We start from the raw sequence: 13,828 nt of genomic DNA, 5'->3' as shown, positions 1-13,828 counted from the left end.
AGGAGTGGGAAAGAGATAAACATATCTCTGTGTGTATGGTTTGTAATACAGATACAGGTACCATATAAGACTCTAGATAGATAGAAAGATAAGTCATGTAAAAAATGCACACCAAGGAGAACAGCATATTGTAATCAATTTATGCAATAATAGAACCAACTTATATTTTATGGGTTCCATTATCATTATGCTATGTATTTATAAAAAGGAAGGAAATTCATTTCGCTGGTTCAGAAGTTCTTGAATATACGAAGCCAAGGAACAGACTCATACAGAGTTAGGAATTTCCTTGGCTTACTCCACCGCAAATAAATCACTGATGTAATACTTTTAAAATGATAAACAAGTGTAGCTTGTGTCAATGCTAGCAATTCTGCAGCTCTTCCTATATATTTACTGCCTAGCAATGTGTTAAAACAAGTGTAGTAATAGCAATAATGCTTTGCACTGCCTGCAGTCTGAGGATCATTCTTAATTGTGTATATTACAGTAGCCTCTTTGTGGTAGGTACAGTGCAACCACAGAGTAAGACAGTCCCTGCCCCAAAGAGCTTACAGTCTAAATCAGAGATGGGCAAAGTACTGCCAACGGGCCACATCCAGCCCACGGGACCATCCTGCCTGACCCATGAGCTCCCGGCTGGGGAGGCTAGCCCCCGGCCCCTCCCTCACTGTCCCCCCTCCTCTGCAGCCTCAGCTCACTGTGCCCCCAGGCAGCTCAGCACCGGCGCACTCCCCGCAGGTGGGGGGAGCAGGGGAGAGCAGGGAGGGAGGCTCACCCGTAGCCTCAGGGGAGCAGGCGGGAGGTGCAGGCAGCAGGAGCAGGGCGAACATGGCCAAAGGACTCAGGGGAAGCACCGGGTGGCCGTGCAGCCTGCCGGAGAGAAGCGGCATTTTAAAGGAGAAACCGCCGCTTCTCTCCAGCTGCGCGGCTGCCCCTGCTCCTCCTGAGTCCTCTGCCCATGTTCTCAGGGCCACATTCCGAAAGGGGCTGTGGGGGGTTGGATAGGGGGTGGGGCCCAGGGGGGCAGTTAGGAGCAGGGGGTCCCAGGAGGGGGCGGTCAGGGGACAGGGAGGGGGGTTGGATAGGAGGTGGAGTCCCAGAGGGGCAGTGTAGTGAGGCGGTGTTGCTCCCCGCCGCTCCAGAGGGTGCCAAGCCTATCTGAAGACTGGAGTGGGTGGAGCTAGGGACATCTGAGCCCGCCCCTCAGCGGGTCAGGCGATGACCAGGAAGTATAAAGGCCGGCCCTCAGAGCTCAGTAAGGCCCCAGCCGCTGGAGAGACCAGATGTCTCCAGTCTAGCCCGCGACTGGGAAACCCCCGTGGCCCAAGCTGCAGGCTTCCCCCGCGCCCGCCACCCGGAGGAGTTGCCGGGCCTGCCCCACGCCCGCCACCCGGAGGAGTTGCCGGGCCTGCCGCTCGCCCACTGGCCTGAGGAACCTATGGTGCTGGACCCCCCAGAGGACAACACCCTGACACAGGTACTAACCAAGGGGGAGTCTAGAAGTAGCCCGGGGGCAGCCAACCCTAGTCTGGCTGCAGTACTACGAGAGCCCATGTCAGTGTGTTGCAGCCAGGGTCCCCACTGACTAAGCAGCGGGTCTTCTGCTGCTGCTAGGGCCCCGGGCTGGGACGCAGTGGAGTGGGAGGGCCTGCGTCCCCCCTGCCACCAGTCTCCCGCTCTCCCAGGCCTTTTGGGGCTTGGGTCTACTGCTACTGCTCAGCCCTGCCTGAGGGCCTGAGCACCTGACTCACTGTTGCCCCGCCCTGACCCAGGGCTGGGCTTACGGTGCGTATTTCAGTTACCGCAAAGGCTGCCGAGGGAGACCCCGCGGACAGACTAATTCCCCCAAACGTCAACTGCGGTTAGTGAGCCGGTGTGGCTCCCCACCGCCCCAGAGAGGTTCGAGCCCCCGCAAACCCTTGTACAGGCGGTTAGGGGCAGAGGGTCCCAGGAGGGGGCGGTCAGGAGACAAGGAGCAGGGGGGATTGGATGGGTCGGAGGTTCTGAGGGGGCAGTCAGGGGGCGGGAAGTGGGAAGGGGCAGGAGCCAGGCTGTTTGGGGAGGCACAGCCTTCCCTACCCAGCCCTCCATACTGTTTTGCAACCCTGATGTGGCCCTCAGGCCAAAAAGTTTGCCCACCCCTGGTCTAAACAGACACAAGGTATAGGATATGCAAGCAGAGCGAGAAGTGTGATGGCAGAAAATGTTATGTTCATGTAATCCCCTTTTATTTTTCTTATTCCATGGTGTTCAGCCAAAAACACTTATTGCTGTAATTACAGCTGCTGTTTCTACTTGCTCTGAGCTGATATAGAAACATTCCCAGACCAGGTGGCGGTATAGAGCCTTGAGTGACTGCAAAGTAGTTGCTGTTTCATCACAGGAGAGGGAGCGCAGGAAACTGTTATGTTAACCATGCTCAGTAGCTGTTTGAAGCTGGTGTGGAAGACTTCATTAAGGGCAGATATCCCTGCATGTACACACATATTGCCAGCATGTACACACAGAGAAGCTGGAAGCTCCTGGCCATGCAGTAGTGAGTTCTGTCAGGTGCACAGCACTGGCAGCTGTGTTGAGCACCTGTCAGATTCAGCCCAGTCCCTGCAGGAGAAGATAGAACTGCCAGGGATAACCCAGACTGAATCTGTGGGTTGGATCTCAACACAGTTTCCTGTATCTTTATAGAAGTCAGTGAGATTGAGACTCAGAAACGCTATTAAGGAGGAATCACAGATGGGACATGAAATGTCTTTGCAAGGTTGAACTGAAGAGACAGTGTGTGCTTAATAGCTAGGCTTGCCAACCCTCCCAGTTTCGCCACAAGTCTTCTGGAATCAGGCCCTATCTCCTGGAGGCTACCAAAGCCAAACCAGGAGATTTCAGGAGCTAAAAGGCTGGTGGTGCAGCAGGGCTAAGGCAGGCTCCCTGCCAGCCCTAGCCCTGTGCCGCTCCCAGAAGCACATCTCTGCGTCCCCAGGGGTGGGAGGCAGGGGGCCTCCACAACCTGCCCCACCCCAAACGCTGACTCCGCAGCTCCCATTGACTGGGATCTGTGGCCAATGGGAGCTGTGGGGGCAGCATTTGCAGGTGCAATGAGCCCCTGGCCCACCTCCCCTTCCCCACAGGGATATGCCGGCCCCTTCCGGTAGTGGTGCGGGGCCAGGGCAGGCAGGGAGCCTGCCCTAGCCCCACTGCACCACCAACCGGGAGCCACCCAAAGTAAGCGCCTCCTGGCCGGAGCCCACACCCCTCACCCCCTTCTGCACCCCAACCTTTGCCCCAGCCCTGAGCCCCCTTCTGCACCCAAACTCCTTCCCTGAGCTTGCACCCTGCATCCGCTCCTGCACCCCAACCCCCTGCCCCAGGCTCAGCCCGCAGCCCCATCCCACACTCCGAACCCCGCGCCCCCAGCCCAGAGCCCACACTCCCTCCTGCACACCAACCCCCGCCCCAGCCTGGTGAAAGTGAGTGTGGGTGGGGGAGAGTGAGGGAGGCGGATGGAGTGAGTGGAGTGGGGCCTTGGGGCAGGAGCAGGGCCTTGGTGAAGGGGCGGGGCAAGAGTGTTTGGATTTGTGTGATTAGACAGTTGGCAACCCTACCAACAGCTACAGTCATTGTCAAGATTTTTTATTATTTGAAGTTATGTATGTGCTAAATAGCATGGATGCTGAAACAATTGGTTATGTGATACAACTAAATATTTTATTTAATTGTCAATATAATACCCAGCATGAAAGCAGAAGATCTCCACTTGTCAGATGTCCCAATCCCTGTATCTATATTGTAAGGTACTATAAATACATGTATCTTTGAGTTGAGTTTAGACCCTGTGTTATAATCTTCATTTTAAAGGGAAACACATTTCTAGATAGCGATGTTAGTGTAGTTAGGGGGCATTGTAACTGTTGTTCTGTAACAAGATTTTTTTTTAGTGTTAGTGCGTAACTATCTTATGGTAAAGACTGGTACTGGATTCCTAAGGAGGGAAAGAAAGTGAATCCTATTATAATTTCCTCTCCTATAGAAAACCCTGCTGTAGTTTCTTGCAAGGATAGGAATTCATGGTATGTGAAAATACTTTGTCAGATAGAGGAATTCTGATAGCACAGAATTGGTAAGTAAATTGACGTATCTCCCTTCTACATAGGTTACATTAGTTCCACATTTGTGCGGGGAGGGGGGAGGTTTACTTAGGAGGGGATCAGGTAAATGTTACATAAGTATTAACATAATTCCTGTTTTAGAATATTGAGGCACAGAGATATTAAGTGACTTGCTTTAAACCACACAGAAACTCTGCAGCAGAGGCCAGAATAGAAGGCAGTCTCCTGAGTCCAGTGCCTTTACCACACGGCCATCCTTCCTGCCCGTGTATACACTCTGTAGTCAAGAGAGGAACAGCCAGATTTCAGTTGCACAACCCATATGGGCCATTAACTGTTCAAATAGTCAAAACTACCCCTTGGATTTAAAACCACATTTAATGTGCCAGAGAATTGTTTTTGTTCACGTTGGACATTGGTCCAAATGTACTCAGCCAGAATTGCCAGAACAAACAAAGGCTGGTGTAGTAAATCATATCTGGGCGTGCTCTAATCACATTTGCTATGGGATTGTCCTAGGTTTAGATAGTTCAGGGAGGACATAGCTGGTACAACTGAAAAGAGGACAGGTTTAATTGGGCCCTTCATTGAGCTCTACATTCATTTCACAAACAGATCTAGTCAGCCCTACCCACCATGATCCTTCCCGCTCAAAAGGAAATAGTTCCCTTAAATACTTTCTGGTCTGATCCTGAAAGGAACTGAGCATGTACTAGAAAGCTCAACTCCTCACCCTCAACTCCTGCTTTAATCCCATTGACCTCAGCAGGAGCTGACGGCATTCAGCATCTTGCAGAATCAGGCCCTAGGGCCCATTCTTGAACCCATTAAAGTCAATGGGAGTTTTGCTACTGACCTCAGTAAGAGCAGGACTGTCCTCTTATGTCTCAGTCCTGCAAGGTGCTGACTGCCCTCCATGCCCAATGAAGTCAATGGAATTATGCATGTGCTTAAATTTAATCACTTGTTTAAGTGCTTTGCAGGACTGGGGCCAGAGTGCTCAGGATTTTGCAGGATCAAGCCCGTCGGGCCAAGTTCTCAAGCTGAATAAATCAATGGTGTAATCAAAGGCAGAATTTGGCCCTTGATGTTAATCTAATGGAAATCAATGCCTATCTCTGAAGAGCACATAGCGTAGGTCTAATATGGCTGCAAAGGTTATCATATTGCTCATTGCTATGACTGCATTATTCAAGGCACATGGGTCCATATCTCCAGAGGTATTTAGGAGGATCTGGCCCATGATGAATTGGACTTTCTATTGTTGTAATTTCTCCCAAACCTATGAATAAACCACTATCCATCATTGCAGCATTTTAGTTTAATACAGACATTTCAGAACAAGCCATTCTCGTCTTTTCCCTCATTCTTTGTCTCACGAAGAAATGTGCGATAGGTTGAAGGTTTGGTCTGGTATGCACTGGTTTATGAAAACTGAAAAGAAATAAAATATATTACTCAAAAATAGATGCATCCATCGCACCTTTCAATGAGAAATGCTATTGGATGTGGTTCTGTCAATAGCCCCTGGGTATCCTAGAGAGGGAAATTAAAATGACATTGCTATAAACAATCAGAAATTATATTTTGGGGTATTTCAATCTGTTCTCTTGCAACTTGGCTGTGGCTCAAGTAAATTGTTTTTTTATTGGTTTTTTTCCCCCAGTAGAGGTCTGATTGGATTCTTTACATACGGTACAGTACATTCCAGCTGTCCCTATTTAGCAGAGAATGCCCTGTTTGGGGGTTGATTTTGGTTTGGTTTTGTCCTTAATTAGCACTGAAACGCACCCGCTTCCCTCTCTTTTCATCCAAAAATCTTCTTTTAATCTAATGTATTTCAGTGGGTCAAAAGGGGAGGTCCCGATTCCACCTCCCACAAGATTTCCCTGTTTAGTAGCATTCAGATCTTGGCATCGATGACATCGAGAGGAAATACAGCGAAGCTGTGCTAGTCTCACTCCCTCTCCCTGCCCTTGATTTTCATGCTCACAGAAATAGACTCAGCAGCCATCTGTATCTCCACTTCTAAGCAAGTTGAATGTCAGCATTCCTGGGGTTCTTCCAACATTAGACAGCTCGGGGGAAGTTGCTGGTAGCTAATTCAAACACCAAAGGGGCTCAACATTTTCCACTATCAATATGTTCTCTTTCATCCTGTGGGTCTTTAAAAATCCATGTCTCTGTACCAAAGAGGAAGAAGTACCATAAAAGGACCTCTTCAGGTAGCTTATACAAACTCTGCCCCCAGGAGGAATTGCATGCACACTCCTGAGTTTGTTTAAGGAAGAGTTTAAAGGAGAGAGCCCTCTTATGCCCTCTCGACACTATGAAAAGGGGCGTGTGTTTAAAATGTGATTTCTAAGACACTGTAAAAGTCTGGTGTAGACAGGGCACGTTGTAGTTTTACCTCCATTTAGCAGATCGAGATGAACCTCTATTTTCTGTTAATATTTTTGAAACATTCAAAAAGCCATTTTTTCACTGAATCCTTTTCCGGTCATCACTAGTGCTGTGTTTAGAATGAGGAGGGAAGAGTTAAGCTTTAACAGACTATTGTGTACGATGACTTAGGCCCAGATCCTCAAGGGTATGTAGGCTTCTAACTTCCATTGATTTTAATGGAAGTTAAAAACCTAAATACTTTTGAGGATCTGAACCTTAGGTCCTGATCCAATGGAAAGAGACCCATTTGTATGTTGCACGTAAACCCCTTGAATTAAGCTGTTAAGGAGAGAGCAGAAAATACCCTGGAGCTGGAGTCGTTATTTTTCTATCCACAGACACAGGGAGCCACTCAACTCCCAGCAAGAATGAAAAGGCCCATGATCCAATGAATGACATAATTCTCTCTGTACCCAGTACCAAAGGGTGGATCCCAAAGAGAGGTCATTTTAAAATTAAACTCTTGCTATTTTACTGGCAGTCCTGTGATATTTGGTGGTTTTCTTAAAGCCCCAATTCCTAGAGTCTTGAAATTATATGAGAATCTGTTTTTGTGTGTGTCTGTTTGTTTTTAATGTAAGTTTCTAGCCTTCCTGGTTGTAGAAAAATGCCTGAAATCATAACTCCGAAAAGCTCGAAAACCTGAAGGCAAATAACCCCACCACCAGCCCCACCAAATGTGGTGTCTTTGAAATTATGTGATTTCAAAGCCAACTTCATAGGTGGCTCTGACTTATGATTTCTGAACACACACAATGGCAATATTAGATACAATGAGTTGGAAGGGGCCTGTGTGAGCCTCTGGTTAGTAGAAGCAGCCTCTAGACTCTTTCAAGGAGCATCTCAGCTGTCATTTCATATAAAAACTATGTGTCAAGCCCTCCTCTTTGCAAAGATGACATGGAAAATGTAAACTGATCATGAAGGTTGAAAGAAACAAGCAACTGGCTGTCACTCCTGCAGCAGTAGGCTGGGTAGAACTGAATCGTCCTACACACACACACACACACAAATGCACATACACTTGATGTAAATGTCCCTAGCCTCTGTCCCTAGCCTCTGTTTGCCAGAAGCTGGGATTGGGTGACAGGTTATCATCAAGTGATCCATGCCCTATCTGTTCATTCCCTTTGGGTCATTGACCAGTGTCAGAGGACAGGATACTGGGCTTGATGGACCTTTGATCTGACCCAGTATGGCCGTTCTTATGTTCTTATGTAAATAAGTTAGATGCATTTGGGGTGGATCCCAAAGAATCTTCTCTCTAGGCCTCGGGTTATAGGGTGTACAAACCCCACACTGGGCAACAAGGGGTTAAGGAATTGATTTGGGCTCAGCTAGCCCCATCCTGCCACACCTGCAGCAAATGCTCCATCTACTGGAGGAATTAAAAGGCAGGGAATTAGCTCATTTAGGTGGCAGAGCTGGAGGTGAGCAGACCTGCAGCCCACAGCTCCAGCAGAGCAGAGCAGAGGGAAGCCTAAAGGCTCTGACATAGCTGCCCAAAGGGGCCTTCCCTGAGGGAAGGGAGGACCCACCCCAGAGACAACCAGAGAGGGAAGTATCCTATGGACCTTGGGCATTGGTAACTCCCTCTTACTACTTTTGGTTTGGTTTTCCCCACCAGGGGAAGGCCTTGGACTGAGCTGAGACTGGAATGGATGGCGATGAAAGAAGCCCAGAAAGGATAGCCTTAAGCAGCAGGGCCGGCTTTAAGCCGATTCACCTGATTCCCCAGAATTGGGCCCCGTGCCAAAGAGGGCCCCGCGCCTAAGGGGGCCCCGCTCTGGGGGTCTTTGGAGGCATTTCAGCAGTGGGGGCTCCACTCCGGGGGTCTTCGGTAGCATTTCGGCAGTGGGGGCTCTGCTCTGGGGGTATTCACTGGCATTTCGGTGGCGGGGGGTCCTTCGGTGCCACGGAAAACCCGGAGCAGATCCCCCACTGCCAAGTATTCCAATCGGCCCCGCGGGTCACAAAGCCGGTCCTGTTAAGCAGTCTTTGTTACCAGACTACTGGTATCCCAAAGGGCCTTGGGTCGGAGCCTGGTGGAGTGGAAGAGCCTGGACTCCCCTCCCCACAACCCCCTTGACAGTCAGGTGTTGTGGCCGTGACCACTAGCCCACGCTCCCCAACCAGACCCTGAGTGAGGACCATTACAAATTGGTGGAGAATGTGAGCAATGTCCCACCCCTGAGAGAAGGAGGGATTGACTGACCTAGGTGGCCAAACAGACTGATTTAGAACAACATAGGCTGGCAGGCCAGCAATGATAGAGTTAGAGCAGTTACTGAAATGGATGAATGAGAACCAGCAGCAGGCAGCGCAGTAGCAAAAACAGCAATAGCTCCTGCAGCAAATGGCCACCCAGCAGCAGCAACAACAACAAAGGTTAGTTCAACAAGTCGTGGTGTTGATTCAGCCCTCAGGGGTCCTCTAGAGCTTCTCCATCAGGGAGCTTGGACCCAAGCCCAGGAGTCCCATCAGTATCCATGAAGCTCACAAAGATGAGCTACGTCAACATCATTGAGGAGACCTTCTGCCAGAGGTTCCGGGCATAGAGGTACCCTTCAGGGGCCCGACCCCAGGTTGTTGCCCAGAAACTGTGAGACCTGTGTTGGAGGTGACAAAAGCTAGAAGGGCGGACCAGAGAAGAGGTGACTGAATTAATCCTGGTGGAACAGTTTGCCCAAATCCTCCCTAACGGGGGTAGAGACTGGGTACTCAGACATCGACCAGAGTCACCTACCAACACCGTAAAACTATCTGGCAGTTGAGACAGCTCTAACTCCTGCTTCGGAGCCATTGTTTGACTCCAGAGGGACCCCTCGACAGAAGGGGAAAGCCAGACAGGGGAGACAAAAACTAGACAGAATGCTCCTACAGGTCCTCAGCCGCACTGACAAGAAGTCATGCGACTGGCCCATGCCATCCCCTCCACAGGCCACCTTGGACAGGAGAAAACTCTGGCCCAGATCTTAGACCACTTCTTCCGGCCTGACATACATCAAGAAGTTAAAAACTTCTGTAACTCCTGTCCAACTGCCAGCTAGTCAGGCCAAAAGGTGGGGTGGAAGTCCCTCTCCCGGTCTTGATGTCCCCTTCAAATGAATTGGTAGACCTTGTCACCCTCCCACCTCCCCACCCCCACCGGATACAAACACCTATTGGTGATAGTCAGTTATGCTACTCGCTATCCTGAGGCAATCCCACTATGTAACACCAATGCAAAGACTATTGCCACAGATCTATTGAAAGCCTATGCTCGAGTAGGAGTACTCAAGGAGATTCTCACCAACCAAGGCACAAACTTTATGTCCTGCTTGATGAAACAGGTCTGTGATCTTCTGAAAATAAAGAGCCTCCATACCCTGAGACACCAATCCCTTATTGCAAGTGAGAGAGCACTTAAATGATACTAAGCCAGTGGTTCTCAAACTTTTGTACTGGTGACCCCTTTCACACACAACAAGCCTCTGAGTATGACCCCCCCCCTTATAAATTAAAAATAAGTGTGTATGTGTATATATATGTATGTGTGTATATATATAACACTATTATAAATGCTGGAGGTGAAGTGAGGTTTGGGGTGGAGGCTGACAGCTTGCAACCCCCCATGTAATAACCTCAAGACTCCCTGAGAGTTCCCGACCTCCAGTTTGAGAACCCCTGTACTAAGCGAAGCAATTTGTTCCAAGTTCCCAGTTTGCAACAAATTGCTGACAGCAGAACTTAAATTATTTTAAAAGTTCACATAGATAAAATTACAGTTAAAACACACACACATTTCAAGCACACACATATTAAATACTATAAACTATCCTAAACTATACTTATACTAAACTATAATTAAAAGAATATTAATCTGCCTCTATAAATCCGTTGCTGCTTTCTTTTAAAAATCAAATCACTGCTGCTGTTCAGCTCCTGGTCAGCCAGTTCTGCTCTGCTCTAGCTTTCTTTTCTCTCTCTGCAGCAGTTTGTCTCTGGCTTCTCTTGCTGGCTCCCCGGCTCTTTCTGCACGGCTCTCCTCTTCTCAGATGCAGCCTCTGGACTCTGAAAATGCTGTTGGCAGCTGGCCTTTTATGCCACATTGTAGCTCTGTTTTTATATAGTTTCCTATTCTTAGCTACAGTTACCTCACTCGCACGTGCTCAGTCTTGATCATTACCTCAGAATCTGATTGACAGCTCTGACCTTTAAAACAAGTTGTGGCCAGTATGAGTGGCTTCTGACCTCCTAGCAGCTTAACTGACTGACCTCTCTTCCACCTCTCCCTTTACTGCACATGCTCAGTAGTATTATACTACTGACAGTCAGGCCCTTACCTGGTCATGTCTGGTCTTTGTCTGGACATGTTTTTGAACATGCTCAATAGTTGCTAATCTTGCACATGCTCACTGAAGTCCTTGTGTATTCCTCTATGGCATATTGTCTCTTATACACAACTTGTTGCTATTGTGTTTTAATTTCTTTCATATTATTGATCCTTTTTAAAGCTTATAGAATTTTGCATGCAGACCATGATCTTCATAGCTCAGGCAAGAGCTGCAGGACATGCCACTAGATCATATGAACCAGTCAGCTTGATGAAAATGCATTGGCTGGCATTTTCTGTCACAGCATTCATGATAGGCATATTACACACACACACACACACACACACACAGGGAACAAAGAATAAATACGTCAGTGAAAACTACTGACACGACATAATTACTCTATAAAAATTCATGGTAGTTGTGTTTTACTTCATTTGCATATATGGCTGAGGAAACATGGAATAAATGGATATAAGGTAAATTAACAAAGCAGCTCTCTCTTGATTCTTGGGGAATTAGAGAACATTGTTTTTGACATGAATACACTGTGTTTGGACAAGTATTCAAATTCCATAGGGTCACAGGTTGTATGACTTTCCAGAATGTACCATACTCCATTCCATGATGGGAGTGCTATAGCTAAAGCTTCATGTAGCCAGTTAAGAACTTAGCCTTCAGGGAGTAGCAGGATTTGTGTCTCGTTAAGGGAAAGGGGCAAATACAGAAAAGAAGGCTTTCCCTGCAATAGTGTATGAAAATGATTTAAAGGAGCAAGGTTGCTGATGTGTATCTAGGCACAATCCTGAGAGATACTGAGTTCCATCCGCTCCCATCCTAGGCAGTGGGAGCTGAGGGTGCTCAGCACCTAACAGGATTGTGCACTTTATCTATGTGCATTTTCATTCTGAACTGAACCAAATACACTGGATTTATGGTAAATAAATTGTGCTTGCCATTGAAGTCCCAGATATGGAGGAGAGCAGTTTTGTGTTATAACTATTATAGTAATCCCTATTAAGCACGTTTTGTACTGTACAAATATTGATTAGTATCAATTCTCACAACACACCTATGCAGCAGATAAGGTTGGATTCTAATACTGGCTCATCTCCAGTTCAGAGATTGAAAGCCAAAGCAGAGACATGAAGACCTCTGTAGTGTCACAAAGGCAAACCATGGCAGAGGCCGGATTGGAGCTCAAAACATTCCTGATGCCAACTCTTGTGCTCATATAATGCTGTGTCTCTCTAGCATGCTTGAATATGCAGATGAAAGTTGTGTCTGGTAATTTGAAAATCCATCTGTGGTATAAAGTGCGGCCCGACGGCCTATCTCTGCTCCCATTAAGTCAGGAGTTTAATGCAACATACACAAGATGTGATTAGGCATACTTCAATGCTAATGATAGCCCTACATTTTCACTAACCATATGCTAGACGTTAGTCACCAGTAACTAAATAGTATCATGATGATTCCAATGTAGCATTTCAAAGTTAAATACCTATATGAAGTAAAGCAAAAAATGTGTTCCTACTCATAAGAGCACTGTGCCAGTCATTTGGTGTGTATGGCCTTGGGCAATGGAAGTTAAGAACCTACATATCTTTGAGGATCTGGGCCTTAGCTTCTCTTTCCTTCAGTTTCCCCATTTCTACAATATCTGGTCCCATCCTACAATCTCTTTCTCTCATGCTTAACTTTAAGCACAGGAATAGTCTCCTTGACTTCAATGAAACTGCTTGCATAAAGTTAAGCACATATGTGACTGCAAGATCCGGGCTTTGTTTTTGTTCCAGGGGTGTTGAGAGGCTCAGATCATCTGTGTTTGTAAATTGTTTTGAGATCAAATATATTTGGCTGACATACTATGATCTGTGTTGTACAGAAGGCCAAACGAAATGATTTAATGGCCCCTTCTGGCCTTAAACTCTTGAATCTGCAGATGGAATGATACAGGGATGCAAAGTGTTTTCTTAATGAAGATCAGGAAACCACATAGTAAACAAAGCTTCAAAAACAGAAGTGTGTAAAATAATGTAATAAGTAATGAATGACCACACCAATGTCAGCCATCTAGTGGGCGTATGTAGTAAGCAACCAAGTGTCAGCATATTAATACCCTCCCCCCGCCCAGCATTATTTCAAAGCATATCTTTTTTTCAGGAGTGATCTACTTCCCTATCTAAATTGAATGACAACAAGAAATCTGAAAAACTAATGAACAGAGTTGGGCCTGACCCACAAAATTCAGATCCTGATTTCAAAACCCTCTGAAGCATGAAGGTGTCTGGATCCAGGGCTGCGGATCAGGCACATCTCTATTAATAATGTAAACATGCACTATAAGTGCAATAAGCTCTCAACACCATAAGTGCAGGAACAAAAAAAATCCTTCTTAATGAATGCCTTGCCTTGAGTTCCATCAGCAGGGGATGCATGTATTATTCAATTATACACCTAGCACCATTATGGAGTAGCTCTTAATTAAACTACAAGTGGAACCTCTCAGGTAATCAGAATTCAGGGCTAATTCGCACTTATTCCCACATCAATATATAATAGACAATATTAATCAAATTTAGAGTTCCTAGTTTTCAGTGATTATTTAATGCAAACAATGACTCGTTTTTAGAAGGGGGGAAATAGTTCTTTTAATATGATTCTCTCTTTCTTTAACTAAATAATTTGTAACACACCTATTGCCACAAAAGTAACTTAGCATAAGACAAAAGGTTAAGAGCTATAATGAAGGGCAGTGTGTTTAATGGATAGAGTAGCGACCTGAGAATCAGGCTATCCAGCATTCTACTCCAATTGATCAGCTGTGTGACATTATGCATCTCCTTTCACTTTTCTGTGCCTCTGTTTCTCCTCCCACACTTTGTCTAACTTCTCCATTGAGACTACAAGCTTTTTTGAACAGGGACTGTGTCTTGCTATGTGCCTAGATCAATGGGG

At 46.9% G+C, this 13,828-nt stretch overlaps 1 long non-coding RNA gene across 1 annotated transcript; it reads left to right on the top strand.

The window, feature by feature from the left end:
* Nucleotides 1-1,344: 1,344 nt before the first annotated feature.
* On the top strand, nucleotides 1,345-6,937 carry LOC123375699. The gene is made up of 3 exons (XR_006581564.1): nucleotides 1,345-1,480; nucleotides 4,028-4,117; nucleotides 6,890-6,937. It is a non-coding gene; the product is annotated as an uncharacterized LOC123375699 (long non-coding RNA).
* Nucleotides 6,938-13,828: the final 6,891 nt, after the last annotated feature.

Source organism: Mauremys mutica, chromosome 1 (genome assembly GCF_020497125.1).
Source record: "Mauremys mutica isolate MM-2020 ecotype Southern chromosome 1, ASM2049712v1, whole genome shotgun sequence".
Lineage (NCBI taxonomy): Eukaryota > Metazoa > Chordata > Testudines > Geoemydidae > Mauremys > Mauremys mutica.
Note: the sequence above shows the minus strand (reverse complement) of the source record. Positions and strands in the feature narration are given on the sequence as shown.